The sequence below is a fragment of the Cavia porcellus genome, unplaced genomic scaffold (genome assembly GCF_034190915.1).
Source record: "Cavia porcellus strain 051 isolate PalLab524CR breed Dunkin Hartley unplaced genomic scaffold, mCavPor4.1 scaffold_1, whole genome shotgun sequence".
In the NCBI taxonomy this organism is placed as follows: domain Eukaryota; kingdom Metazoa; phylum Chordata; class Mammalia; order Rodentia; family Caviidae; genus Cavia; species Cavia porcellus.
The window spans coordinates 29,065,886-29,081,492 of record NW_026947484.1 but is presented as its reverse complement, the minus strand read 5'-3'; the positions used below and the strand labels follow the sequence as shown (position 1 = coordinate 29,081,492).

The 15,607-nt window shown below is 33.9% G+C and overlaps 1 protein-coding gene across 5 annotated transcripts in view; it reads right to left on the bottom strand.

The window, feature by feature from the left end:
- Akap6 (A-kinase anchoring protein 6) overlaps positions 1–15,607 on the bottom strand; it is a 466,251-nt gene that overhangs the window by 163,539 nt on the left and 287,105 nt on the right. The window lies entirely within an intron of this gene.

Below are 15,607 nucleotides of genomic sequence, written 5' to 3'. Positions count from 1 at the left end.
GTTCATACGCTGTTTTCTATCAAACCAAGTCCAAAAGAATGCTGAGTAATATTTGGCATAGAAATGTATTGAATAGATACTTCATTTATTGTAGTTGCTATAATTACTGTGACTTTAGGGTTCCCTAGAACACCAGATGAATGAAGTCTTCTCAGGGGCGTGCATATCCATGGTAATGGGACCAGAGCAATACTGAGTTCACATATTTGGTAAACCTAAGGATTCGTCTTTTAGTGTGCTTCACAATATTCAAGCACATTAATTAACATTTATGATAAACCTTAAAAATGCTGTTTTATAATTTTATTAATAAGTATCATAATAAACATTTGGGACAGCTGCTGAGTAGTCCCTAGAAGTCTAGAATGTATGAGAAAAGTCACATCAGACATGACCTGTTCTTCTTGATATCCATGGTCAACTAAAAGCTTTTGTCTGGTCTCTTATTTTATACACCTGGCTATGGAGAAAAAGTTTATAAAGTGGCACTTGCCTGAATGACCAAATTAGGGCTCTGTAAGGAAAATGAGTAGTTTATGAGCTATAAGGCCTAAAACCATTCTGGGTTACCATATTGCTAGTTATGAGTGTGATAGATTGCCAAGGAAGAAAAAGAAACAACGCTACCATTACTGTAGTTATAAAACTGAAGTTTGAGAAGGCAATTCAAACCTGTAATTAGTATGTTAATTTATATGAATTATTCTTTCTCAAGCCAATTGCCTTAGATAAGAAGAAATTCAATTGGATTAAGAATTATGACACAGCTGGACATGGTGCCATACACCAATAATCTCAGCACTCTATTAGGCTGAGGAAGGAGGATTGTGATTTCAAGCCCAGCCTGTGTAACTTAGCACTTAGAAAGAACCTGTCTCAAAATAAAAAGAATAGAAAATGGCTCAAAGACCCTTGGTTCAATCTCAGTATCAAAGAATTACATTAAACATATAAACAAAGGTAATAATACATGGAGTAAGAGTAGGTTGCTGAGAATTCACAAAGAAAATGCTAATTATAATGTTTTGCATCTTTATAAAAGCTACAGAAGGAGGAGGTTGCAGAATGTTAAATGCACATATAGGAAAGCACCAACTAAGAGATCTGCAAACACCATGGGATCATAGAATGTATATTAAAATGCATAAAATTGAATGCAGAGAATTGATGATTAGAAAAACAAGAGCATACAGCCTTTAAAAGAGCATACAAGCTGGGCATGGGGGTACATTCCTGTAATCCTAGCATTTGGGAGGCTGAGGCAGAACTGTTTGCAAGTTTAAAACCAGCCTGGGATACAATGTGAGCCCAAGGCCATCCTGAACTGCATAGTGAGACCTTGTCTTAAAATGACAATAAAAGCATACAGATTATTATGTGATAAATGATATAACAGATGTTGAACAAAGAACTTAAAAACAGCTATCCCAAATACCATCTCCTTCTTTCCACTGCAAAGCTAAAAACAAGGAAGAGCCAGTCTGTGAAATAATGCAATTGGGCCATGAAGGACATGTTGATATGCAGAGATTTCTGTTAGTTCTTAACCAGTCAAAGTAGCATGCTGGACCATGGCTCATTCTGAGTAATGATCTCACTAATGTCTGTTAGAGTCACAGAAAGTATTATAAAGAGGAAAATAATATGGGCCCATTACTACTATAGAAAAATAATCAGTGTTCATCTCTTGATCCTTGGCCATTTCTTTGGGAAAAATGAAACACCTCTCAAAGACAGGGAGATGTGGAGTTCATAGAACAAAGCTGAGAACAACTTGCAAGATAATTAGTCACCTTACAAAAATGATTGAAATGTTGCAATCCACAATTTTTATTACATAGTATTTCATAGACCTTGGTCTAGAAATTTCCCTGCACCAACAAGGAGATGAATTAGATGGCCCAGGTCACTCCTATTTATCTTTATTTCAATCTCTGCTTTCAGTGATTCATTCCTAAATGTGCTTATAAAAACAGAACCAAAGCAGTGCTTTCTGCTAAGGTTCAATGGCTTTGTCAGTCTAAATCTTTCTGCAGACTGTCTTAAATTTGTCCTACACTACATATTGCTCTAGTGATAAATTTTTGGGAGAAATATTTGAAGAAAATACATTTTTAAAAAACAGTAACACAATTCCTTTACTTAAATTTACTATCATGTATGATAATAGTGAATGCTTTTAAAAGTGACTGTATTTTACATAAAGAAAATTAGCCTAATGAGTATTAAACATGTCTTATCAATAGGATTTGACCACTTACTCATTTAAGAAAATATAAAAAGAGAGCAAGACTCTTAATGGATTCAGTGTTCTGTTCTAGGTTGCTGAGAGGTCCATGCTACCATCAATTTGAGTAACATAAAAAGAGAAATATGGAAAAATGGAAGAGATGACTTAGAATTGTGTCTTTTAGTTTGAGGCAGTGATGGAACAGTCAGAGCAAGATGTTCAGCAAGTATGTTGAAATATTAGAACAAAAATGCAAACCTAGACTCAGTCGTTGAAATTAGATGAAATGTGAGTGCCACTGGAAAAGTTTACAAAGAGAAGTGAAAAAAGAATCAGTTCTCATTCTAAGCCTGCATTATATGTTGGCTGGCCCAGTACAACAGATTCTCAATAACTGTACGTCCTCCTATTGTGCAATCTCCAAATTCATTTTATATACTCATTCATTGATCTTAATATGTCATAGCTGAGATTGCTTGAATGTCAGAGCCTGAATTTCATTTCCTTATAGTCTCTGCATTTAAAAAAAAATGCCATTAATATAGTAATGTCTTCCAATCCTCTTCTGTGAGCTGCACAGTTATATACCTCATGAACCACCTGACATCACTATTTGGATTACTACAGACCTTCCTAATCAAAACAGAACTTTTGTTCTCACTTTAACTCCATACTCTAAAACCTCTCGATCCTTAGACCTTATAAATGTCACCATCTATTTATTGCAGAGTTTAGATACCTAACAATCACTTTTGACTTCTGTTTATTTCCCATATCAAGTTATTCTCTAAGTTGTTTATTCATTTTCTAAGATGTCTCTTCAGTCTGTCTCTCCAGTCTACACTGCTTCCAGCTTAGTGCAAGCCTTCACCTCTCACTTGCTATCCAACAATTATCTTCTAACATGTATTATTTCTTTTGCTCACTCCTATTCCTTCCATCTCTTGCCTTTTCCCAGAGTGGTCCTTATAAAACACAAGTTGATCTAACCCTGTTTTCAAACTAAACAAACATTTTCCCATTGTCTAAGAGATCTGTTTCTTTCCCTCCTCAGACCTCATTTCCTGTCTTAGACCTACTCTTCTTCTGGACCACCATACAGTTTTTCATCTTTCAATTTTTTAACCATTCTATTTTTTAAAAAACAATTTTTTCTTCATCAGGACTGTTTGACTGTAGAGCATTGTTCCACTTCTCTGGAACATTTTCTTCATAACGTGCTCTCATTCAACTCTTATCTTACACATTACTTCTCAAAGAGTCCTATTAAAATAGATCCTCTTTATTTTTCTTTCAGAATCACACTACTTTCCTTCATAGTAGACATTCTACTTTAAAACTCTTATATCTGATGTTTTACATTTATTTTTGTCTCTATCTCCAGAATCCAAGCAATATAAAAGACTGCATCTATTTCTTTGGCCATTTTGCAGCCCCAGAACCTTGGAAGTATCTAGTATTATTAGTCCTATGTTCACTGAGGTTCTATCACACTTCAGGAACTACACCAGGTACTCTGGATGCAAAGGAAAACACAACATGGCTACCTTCTGAAAAGAGCTTTGTTTTGGAGAAGAGAACCACACCAATAGATAAAGCTAGATGAGGTCACTAGTGTGGGGCCCTAATGCAACAGGATTGGTGATCCTGTAAGAAAACAAGACACATCAGAAGTGTATACACACTGAGGAAAGGCCACATGGAAAAACAGTGAGAAGGCACCCTTATACAAGCCAGGGAGAGAAGTCTTGCCAGGAACTATACCTGTGAACACTTTGAACTTGGACTTCCATCCTCCAGAACTGTGGGAAATAAATTTCTGTTATTTAACCCCTCTGTGGTATTTTCCTGTGGCATCCTAATAAATTGTAAAATGTTTCATGTCACCTGAGATGTAATAAAATTTCCTTGCTATTTATTATTATGGTCATGCCTCCTCACTTTATTTTGTATGTACCTAGTACCTAAATCACTAGAGATACTCTTCAAATTTAGACTGTAAATTAATAATTTAATCATGACACAAGACAGTGCTCTGAAATATTTTATTTAACTTTGGCTTTGTGTACGGTGATCCAAATTCAATAGCCTTCCTTAGACTCTTCAATATTACTCAACCATTTATTCCCAACTCATATTGTATATCTAACAACAAAACAGGTATGACACATTTTGGGGTTGGGTGAATTTTAGAAAAGTGAACAATCTTGAAGGATGATATGCATACTCACTTTTATAATCACATACAGACAAACATGTGATTTCCTTTTCCAAAAAGTACTAATTTAATTGAGAAACATCAATAATTTCCTTTATCAATAATTTCCTTTATCACTTCATATCCCAGCAACCTTTATGGGGTTAAATATCTTTAGAGTATTAAAAATCAATGCTACATTTTCTTAACTCATATCATTATAGACATCCCTACTCAAGTATAATGGACCCCATGGGACCCCACTAATATCTACCTGCATGCCGGTCTTCTGCATCTGTGGAAGAGGTACATATTTCTATGTAAAGCCAATGCTTTCATTTGCACACAGGATGTTCACTTATCTACCCAAAGATAATTAACAATGGCCTTTCTTTTCTACATCAACTTTTTCCTTTCTATTCTAGTATTTACATTAGATCATTAGCTCCCACTCCTGGAAAATTTATTCTCCAGATACAGCCCCATTTCTCTGGTCTCCATTATGGTAAAACCACTTCTACTTATATCACCTATATTGTTGTTTCTAATCTCTCTCTTTTTTTCCTTTCTCAAACACCCTCCAGCAAGGCCTTTGTCCACATTCTCGTTGGTATTTTGTCCTCATTCTGAGTAGTCTTTTCTCTGCCCTTAACATATTTGTACCTGCTCTGGCAGGGTTAATGGGTATACTCTGAAGCCATTAGCTCTTGTTTGCCTGACAGTTCAGTCCTTAATCTCCTCAGGTCTTTGCTGAAATGTCATGTTGTCATCTAGGTCTTCTGTGACCTGCTGATTAAACTGCACTCCACTTCCACCTCTGGCAACTCCTGTTCTCCTTTCTACAATGTACAATATGTAGCCCAGATATACTATTTATGTTTTCAGTCTTCCCTCAGTAGATTGGAAATTCCAGAAAGTCAAAGACATTGTCCATGTATTTATTGCTATGGTCTTAACACTCCACATAGCTCATGTAAGTGACAAGCATTCTATATACAGTCTGAATATATTTTGCTGAGTTTGAACATCTAAAATTGTTTAATATGTACAAAGAAATAAAACATTTTGAAACCTGTAACTTCAGATTGATTTTTTAAATTGTTGGCTTCATTTTCTGTTAGGAGACTTTTCTTTGTTGAGAAGGAAAATTATTAAAATATATAACTTGCTTACCATTCTCTGGATAAAAAGAAAAGCTTCTTTAATTCAAAAGTTATTTGGGATTTTGAAGATTTTGATAACATCACAATTTATATTTGGAAGACTATACTAGCTCAGGAAAATCATAGGAATTTATTAATATAATGGAGGTAAACTACTTTTTCTAACAATAATTTTGTCATTGGAATGTTTTCCTACTTTTACTATATAGGTTTTTGTTTTGTTTTGTTTTGTTTCATTTTGTTTTATCCTTGGTATAGTATATCTTAGCACACACCTTTTCCTTTACTTCATTAAACAAATATTTACTATGCCTTTCCTTTTTCCTCTCAGTAGTATCCCTCTTAAGTAACCAGCTCAGATTGCTTCCTGTTTCTGGAAACACTTTCAGGTCTCAAGACCCCCACAAATCCTGTCAAGAACTTCCAGGGTTGATTAGAATCTGGGCTTGGAAGTCTTGACTCTTTTCTTTGGCAGAGTTCCTCATACTCATTGCAGGATTTAGAGTTCTCACATTTATGATGTTTTTTTCCTAAAATCTAGTTATCTTTTGCCTTTTGGCTTTCCTTATCACTGTTGGCAGTTCATAAGTTCCTAAAATAACTCATCTTTGAGGCTGAATTCATAGCAAATTTCCCTTGTCCAGAAATGAACTCTCTATGGACAGCAATTCACATATCCATGATTAATTACATTCTGGCTAAATTCAAATAACATTTGGTTTTATAATGAATGAGAATCTTGTACCGTTTTTCAATTGTTTGTACACTTGAGTGGGATGCCAGTTACCTTCAACAGACTCAGAACAAGAAATCAAAAGACTAAAGGAACAACACATTTCTTTAGAGTAAAAGTGATTAAGAGTCTTCCTTTAATCATTCAAAAATTTATCCTAAGTGTATTACATGTGTTAGCAATACATAAGATGCACATGAAGGTTGCATGGGCTTTACTAACAGGGAATGTTACGGTTTGTGTCTGGATGTTCCCTCAAAGCCTCAGGCAGTCATGGCGAGGTGGTGCTTTTCAGAGACAGCTGAATCTATAGTTTGTGATTGATTCATTGTCTAGTTCTGGGATTCTGAGTGTGAGTGCCACACCCATCCTAGGGTGAGTAGTCTACATACAATATAAGCAACAGAAAGAGTTCTCTCTCCTCCCCTTTTACCCTTTTGTGCTCTTCTTGCTTTTTCTTTGTTTTGCTGTCATGAACTGTTGTACCTCTGCTGTATGCCACCCTGCCTTGGAGCCAGAAAATATGGATTGAAACTTCTTCAAACTGTGAGCTAAACAAACTTTCTCTTCTTTAATTTTGGGTGTCATTTATTTTGTCTCAGTAACAAGAGAAAAATAACTAATGCAGGGAACATGTAATCTATAAACAGAAAAATTACTGTATATACATGAACTCACATATTCATGCAAAGATAAAACTAATATAACTCTGCAAAAATGCTACCAAGAAAACAATTAGTAAACTTGTTGGAGTATTCTTTTCAACATTGGATAACTACAAAAGTATTAAAATATACTTCCCTTGTTAAAATTAATTATATATAAAAATTTAAGAAGGACTTTCAAAGCATATTTTATACTTTTTAAAGTATAAAATATTCAGCAAGAGTATTTTATATCTTCACATATTAATATACAAAATTATGATCATATTCACAGCTCTAGAAAACCTAGCGTTAGGTTATTAAGGTTTCTCATGTCTGTTAGCACAAGATGACTGATCAGTCAAAAATCTTATATTTGAATCTCTAAAAGTTTTTATTTTATTATGTATGGCTTATAAGCCATCAAAAAATTCATCCTAATATTTAAAAATTCAATTTTAAAGTTGCATTCATAATATTTATTAAGAATACTTATTAAATGGTAAGATTTTACAGTGTAAGAATTAACATTAACACTACTTTCATTATTTCATATATGAAGTGAATAAGAAAAATGTCTTCTCTATTTTAATGACAGATGTTTATTAAAAACTCAACAAAATAACAACAAAAACAAATACATCACGCAACTGCATCTGTGAATTATGAAAAGGTTAATCTACAAATCATCCTCTCCTTTTTGTAATGCAAGTACCTAACCTCTTTAAAAATTCAGGATTTTATAGCATAATAAGGGTGGGGAGAAAGTACAATTACATGGCATGGACTGGATAGGATGATGAGAAATTTTGACCTCTCTCCACTGCTGTTTTCTTAGCAAATGTCTGAACAATGGCAAAGGCATTCTGTATACATATTTTATAATGATGTCCTTACTCTTGTCTTCTAAATTGCACCACAGAAAATCCTTAATTACTTTATGGCAGAAAATAAAAATTAAAAATGTACATGGTGAAGGTACAAAAGATCCAGTCATAGTTTCTCTTATCCTGCATGATTTGTTCCTTCCAAGTATGTTATATTGGAAAATGCCACACTAACTCTGTAACTATAGCATGCATTCCAGTTCCTTTGAAATTCTATAAAATATCTGTCGTTAGATAGTGATAGAATAAAAAAGAATGAAGGAGGAATAACAAGAATTACTTTAAATACTCATAACAACAATTTAGTTATCAAAACAGTACTGAACAATTGTGCCTTTATACTGTTCTTTTAGAATTTAGCCTCCTATGGCTCTAATAATCAGGGCCTATGGTTCAGGAATGCATAGTAGCTCTCAGTTCAGTGTCTATATTCTCCTTTCAAAGAGAATCATTCAAACCAACATTTATCCTGTCAAGAATCTTAACTTTGAGCTGTTAATGTAGAATAAAAATCAATATAAATTTTGATTATTGATGAATATTTACTTCTTTCTTTAGTGCTTTGGGAATTTGAATTGAAACGTGCTGAATCAAGTCATTTGTGTGTGTGTGTGTGTGTGTGTGTGTGTGTGTGTGTGCCAACACCAATTACTACCCTCTAGAAAGTTCCTGAACAAGATGTCTCAGGTGGCACACATGTTGGTTTTTTCTGTCAATCATTACAGCGTGTCACTGGGGAACCATAATCATTTCCCTTTCATGCTCTTAGTGTTCTGTAAAGGAATATTTTGAGTACTTCCCTGGAAAAGGTAAAGTTTCTCATTTAGACACAGCATTATAACCCTCAGAGTCTGTTGTTTTTGGCATTCAGTTGAGCCTAAATTGATATGATCTAGTAAAAGTTAAACACTTCAGTTTAGGTTTACAAGGTTCATGAACAATAAATAGAAATTACAAATGAATTTCTCTATAAGACAAATTCAGAATCTTCCCCAAGATAAAGAGCTTTTGTAGAAGCAGCCATTTTTATTCAGTTTCTAAAGAGTAACAAAATATAAACTGACTGCTCTAATCAGCATAAAGACTTCACAATAAAAGATTTACATTTTTATTATAAAAACTGCACTAGAGACAAATGATATTAAAAAGCTTAGCAATTAGAATGAGATTTCAGAGTGAGACTAGTTATATGAGTAGAGTAGCATGCCATAATGTATATATGTATATATATATATATATATACCTCAAAAGCTTACTAGTCTTACAAATTGTTTCCATAGTAATTTTTAAAGTAATTTTCTTTCCCAATTTGAAAAAGACTAAATTGCAAGCACCAAAAAGGCAACTATTCTCATTTTTGAAGAATCTCAGATATGATATAGTCACTGAAGACTCAATATTAAGGAGACATTTCTGTTGGTTCCCTAAAAATTAAATAAAAATGGCAGCAGCTGCCTTTCCCAAGGATAATATAGCCCTGGACAATCACTAGATGCTATGTAGACAGATGTTTTAAATAAAATAAAGTATTTAGATTGCTAGATACCTTGCTAGATATGAAGGCAATTATAGGATGTCTTTGTTAAATTACATTTTTCATTTTTGTGAGGAGAAAAAGAATTGTCCTGGAAACAGTACCAACAGGAAATGATCCTATATCTAAAACAGCTGGAGACTGTAACTAATATAAATTTACTTGAAAATAAAAAAGCTGTGTGCCTCTGGAGACATGCAGTAACATGCCATAAAAACAGATGAGAATATAAAAGTATTTAAAAGGGAGAAAATACATTTTATCTAGGTATTATAGAGATGAGATCCATTGACAAATGAGAGATATTTGAAGATGAAGAAAAGAAAAAATCAAAAAGACAATTTCAAAACTTATGGTAGTTTTTTAAAAATTTAAATCTACATATATAGGAAATACAAAATCATTTTTGCTAGGGAAAAGCCTTTTTTATTATATCAGTTATTAATCAATTTACAGAAGTCATAATAGTAAGATAAAGGCAGATATTTGTATTTAGTTGGGAAGTTGTATTGGAAGCAGAAGATGCTTACTATGAATAAACTGAGTGCTAAACACTGTATAAAAAAGTCCAATAATTCTCAAAGCCGTACTTAATGACCTTCATATAAAATAACTCCCCATTACCTTGCCAATACCCCCATCGTGACTCTTATTAACTACTGGATTAATTCATACTGAATAGTCACAGGTACTAACAACATCCAACACTCCAACTTTATAAATTTCAATGCTCTTCACTTAAAGACTGAAATGCATTAACCTCCAAGATAATTTTAAGAAAATCTGTGGGTGAAAACCTATTTGCACAGGAAGGGTGGGGAGACCCTGGAAAAGCAGCCCAAGTATTGCACGTTCACTTCATTTGTGTCTTATATTCATTAGGTCCAGTTCTTTAGTGATCTGGATGTGAGACAGGAGACTATTCAAAGATGGGATTGCCCATGAAACTCCAATTTCCATAGTCCGGAAAGAACACAGAGCCTCAGAACCTGGTTTACATGTATGATCTGGAAAGGAGAACTTAATGGGAGAAAAGTGGATTGAGGAAGATAAAGAAAGAAAGAGTAGAAGACCAAGGGAAGAAAGCAAGTATAATGACAAGAGCTCACAAAATCCAAGTTGTAATGTTCTTAAAATCTTAAATAAGCTAATGTAAAATTATCGTAAAAAACAAAGCTCTACGATTTAAACTAACACTCAAAAACATATCTAATCATTCTTTCCTCCTCTCTCTAATTTCCAACAAATATTAAAAGGAACTACTAGGGCTATTTTCTGGTAGATCTGTGTTTCCCATGTATTTGTATCATCTTTATGACTATACAGGTTGATCATCATTGCTGCTTAGGGCTTGTAAAACTTAATGTGTTGCTTAGATTTTCCAAAAAATTATCACTATCTCTGCTATCATGCCTGAAGAGACTCAAAAAAAGATACAAATACAGATATTTTCCCCTTTGCAGCTTGATTCTTTTCCATCAGGTACCTGATATTCTAAGTAGAGAACAAGTTAAGTAAAACTGTATCCTCCATTGTTCACTCTTTGTTTTATGACAGAGTGAAAAAATGAATTATTGCTAGTTATCTCTTAAGACTAGCATCAAAAGGGTTCCAAAATATTTCTCTACCCAAAAATACATTTTAACAAAAATTACACTACTACTATATTTTTGATCGTATGTAGTAATATAATATAATAATGCATATAATATTATACATATGTATTACATGATATATCATACATGTAAAATAGCATAATAACACATATTAGATGTTAAGATCAAACTCTGTTTAAATGAAAGGTCTAACCTCAGCCTCAAAAAGTATGTTACAGTCGCATCTCTCCGCAGGTTCTGGAATCTTCAGAGTCCTGCTTTGTTGGAACTTCCCTGCCCATCACTCTAGTCTCTTCCTGAATTGTTCTTTCTCTTACCCACATAGTCTGGTGATAATCAGCTTCTTTCCTTTTCAGTTACCCAAATGAACCTAGCACCATCCCATCTTGGACACACTGTCCCCTTTGCTTAAAATTTTCCTCCTTTCTTTTTCACATGGCTAACACTTTCATATTTTTAAATTTTTATTTAAGCCCACTATTTCCTTCCTGATAATTGTTTAAGTACATATCTCCTGTTGTTCCCTCCTTTCTCTTTCTCTATCTTTCTTTCTCTCTGGCTTTTGCTTCCTAATATTCACGACAATTCACAATTATATTTATTTGACTGATTCTTTTATTTATTTTCATACTTGCTTGTTTTTAATCTACATGCCACTGCAATATTAATTCTCCAAGGGAAGGGCCACAGCTTTTTTTCATATTGTATATACTGGGTCCAGAAAATGACGTATTGAATATATTAATGAGTTGTTGAGCAAAATTTCATTCACTATCTTAGTAGTTCTCAGGCTAGAAAAAGAGGTAATGTCCTTATAAAAAGCAGAGATCCTTGGCCAGTCCTGAAAAACACTTCAGTTTGCCAATGTGAGAAATAAAATATGAATGATAGCATTCAAAAGAAAGGATTGTTTTTACAAAGTCTTCTGAGATTCCTTTAGTTTGAGAAATGGATTGAGATTTTGTCTAACATTTGCAAACAGGAATATCTCTGGAGGTTATTAATCCTCTATGCTCCACATTTTAATTTAAAGTGACAATACTTAATTTTAACAGCTCTTTATGCTCACTGACTTCTTTTTTGGACAAACAGCAAAATCTCCCTACATTGAACATCAGACTAAACTGTGTTTTCCCACATACGCAGTTCTTCTGTCTGCTCCTTAGGCTCTCCTTCACTTCTGCAACTCTACATTCCCCATATTCCTTTAGGCTTAGGAATATTCTCCTTCACCTGAATTTCCTGGACAAACTATGTGTTCCTCTAGTATAACACATATTATTTTTCACCTCATTGGTATTACTACCCCTCTTTATTAGATGTAAAGCTCCCCCAGGAGTGGGTTATGAGTCAGGTTTATTTTGATACCACTCACGGACTTCTGATGCATAAAAGTACTGGTTAAAAGAATGAATGAGGCAAAAAGAGAGGCTGACACGGCTTTTTTCTATCTAAGGAGAATTCATGCTATCATTTAATAATCCTTTTAAAAAATTCAGGCCAAAGAAAGTACAAAATGAGTCTGAAAAATCATTTTGTTCTAGAGAACCAAGGAAGGTGATTGAGTAACAAGAATCTATCAAAAGGATACAGATACTACCATGAAGAAGCTCCCTCAATGGCAAAAATAGGAAATAAGTACATCGGAAGGACTTATTATAACTGACTGTTGTCTACTGAATAAATAAAAATAGTCTAAAACTATAGTCAAAAGAAGGGGGAAAATACTGTTGCAAGTGACTATTACACTAATTCCTTTTCCCAAAGATTGGTAAGTAGTGAGAGAAGCATTTCACTTGCTTTTTGAAAAAGAAATAGTAGCTCCTCTGAAATTGGTAAAAGAAAGTTTTATAGATAAAAAATAAATGCCTACTAAAAATATGAGAAAACTTATACAATGAAGAATTTGCCATTTTGCAACTCTCAGAGAAATAACTGATTCCAATAAGAATCATCAATAAATTGTAAAATCCTAACCAAATTTTAAACAAGGAAGTGAATATTCATTTTATGCCCAAGAACTACCCCCACAAGTTACCTGCTAATTACATGGGAAATTTCATCCATACGAAAAGAAAATACCTGGCTGTCACCACTTTAACATCACAAGTAGTGGGAAGTCTGAATGCCATTTGAAATACATAGGCTAGCTGTGGCAAATAAAAGGTTTGTCATCATTGATATAGGATGAAAAAATTTTCACCTGAATCCCAGAAAGCATCTGGACCAAATTTCTCATTTATAGATAACAAAAGATGGGGGCAAAACTTAGCAAGTGCCATAAGAAAAAGGGAAATCTATAACATGAAACAGTCCACATGGTGATTCACCTAGCTTTCCATGTTGCTAGTAAAGACTACTGGATCTCAGTTTGACAGTGTGAGACAAAAAATAAAAAATAAAAGAGAATCAGAATAAAAGACAGCAGTGAGAAGGAAGTCCTTTTATATTGCTATTAAGTGCACCACTGTCTTTGATCTATAACTTTACAGCTTTAGAACCAGCCCTAAGGAGAAATGCAGTCTTGAAAAATGATAAACATCTTACTATTATTCGTAATTCCATACTCAAAAGGAAACTTTCAGTCATTTCGTAGATATTTAAAGAGAACAATAAACTTATATTTTATATAACTGATGTTTATATTTTAGTTTCATCCCAAATAATCTATTATTCAATGAAACAAATATTGATTTATTTGTCTAGTCATTTGAACCAGTATACAAATTAATGGATTAATTGAATTAAGTAGTCTTGAGCTCACTCTCTGTCCGCTATACCAGTTCTTTGTATTTACTGGGTTTTTGAATAAATGCTTAAATCATTGAGAATAATATTTTGCTAGATCAAGAGTCACTAGCTAATAGGGTATCAATACTCTTGATAATAAATTACACTTATGCTTTTATGGATTACAATTTCATGTGTGTTATCTTATTTGATAATCTTAACCTTGTGCTATGCACCAGGGGACCAGGTATTATCCTCACTGAAAAGAGGAAGGAGCCAGAGGTTAAAAATTGCTTTGTCCAAAGTCATAGCTCATGAGAAGAGCCAGGGGTTTCTGGCACCAAGAGCAGTGCTTCTTCTAACACTTCTAGGCATCCTCAATAGAGTAGTCTTGAAACCCTCATTACCAATCCCTGGTCAGTTCCTCACTGAGACTGCCAGTATAAAACAATTAAAACAGCTGATGGCTGTAATATGACATCAGGTCTACTAAGCCTACCACATAAGGTACACATTTCAGTCTCTTTCTGCAAGGTTCTATATGCTGTATACTGTGAGTCTTGGACTCATTCAAAGCTCTACTCCTGCTGCTTTTAGAAATGACATTGATACCACATACCGGATGGCTGGGCACTACTGCTGTTTACTTCTAGTTTACACACTCTGATTACCTTGTCCTGTACAACACAACCGCATTGCAATTCATTCCCTTTATATATCCAGAGTTTGGAAAGCAATGAAGCCTCAATGTGAAAACTTTTCTTGTCAATTCTAATTGTCAAATCCCTTTCTGCCCATTTCTCTGAATTGCCTCTCCAAGGCTTCATGCACGTGTCAGCATAAATGGACAGTACTTCCTCACCCTATCTCTTTTAATCTGAGCCCATCTCTTCAGCTGGACTTCACATGGTCCTCTGCTCAAATCCACCTCTCTTTCCTAAAAGGACATCTGAACTCTAGATGTTTGGAAACTGAAAAGATCATTGCTTGTTCACAGTAAACTTTTGCTCTTTCATTTTTACTTTATTTATTTACTTGATTCTGGGGCCCAAAGGAAGAATAAATATATACTAAACATAAAAATGTAGTAGTTGAAAAAGCTCCATTTGGCTCAGTGATTAAGGGGGTCTAGATGAAGGGAAATAAGGCCAACATTTATTGAAAGGTGTGCTCTCAACAGAATCATTTAATCCTGTCAGTGACAAGTAGATCAGGACAGTACCTGGGAAATCCATGAAACCTCTACTACTTATTTAGATTTCTCTTTTTCTTCATGACATGTTTATGATAGCACATTCTAAGGCAGGCTGCATGGAGAAAGGATTTGTCTGGTGATCTTTTAGGTAATCTGCCTTATTCATGTAACAGACATCAGTATATTTTATCTCCTCAAATTGTACATCTCAGTCTGTCTCTTTTTTTGCAAAGAATTATAAATTTCCAAAATGAAATTTTGTACTCTCTGTAACAAGCCTTGAAGGGTAGACAAGTTATGAAAAGTTTGGTGATCCTTGTGACAAAGGAAATAAGTGAACAATGACTTGGTCAAAAACAAATGACTATCATGAAGAAAAGGAGGGGAAAAAAGATGAAATAGGGATATAGAGAATCTAAAAGCTTTTTAAAATTTCATCTAGCTTCTGGAAAAACTATAGATTAAAGAAGAGAAAATGTGAATTCAGTTATTAAATAATCTATCTCTATTACCCCAATTTAATTAGTGTTCCCTGGTTCACCCACCTTTCCATATACTCTCAAAATCCATGTTTCCAAATTCATTCATAATCTAATGATGAATTAAATGTTTTCCCAAAATTAATTCCAGGTTCATATAGTTCTTATGGACTCATTTAAAACATTTATTCTTATTTAG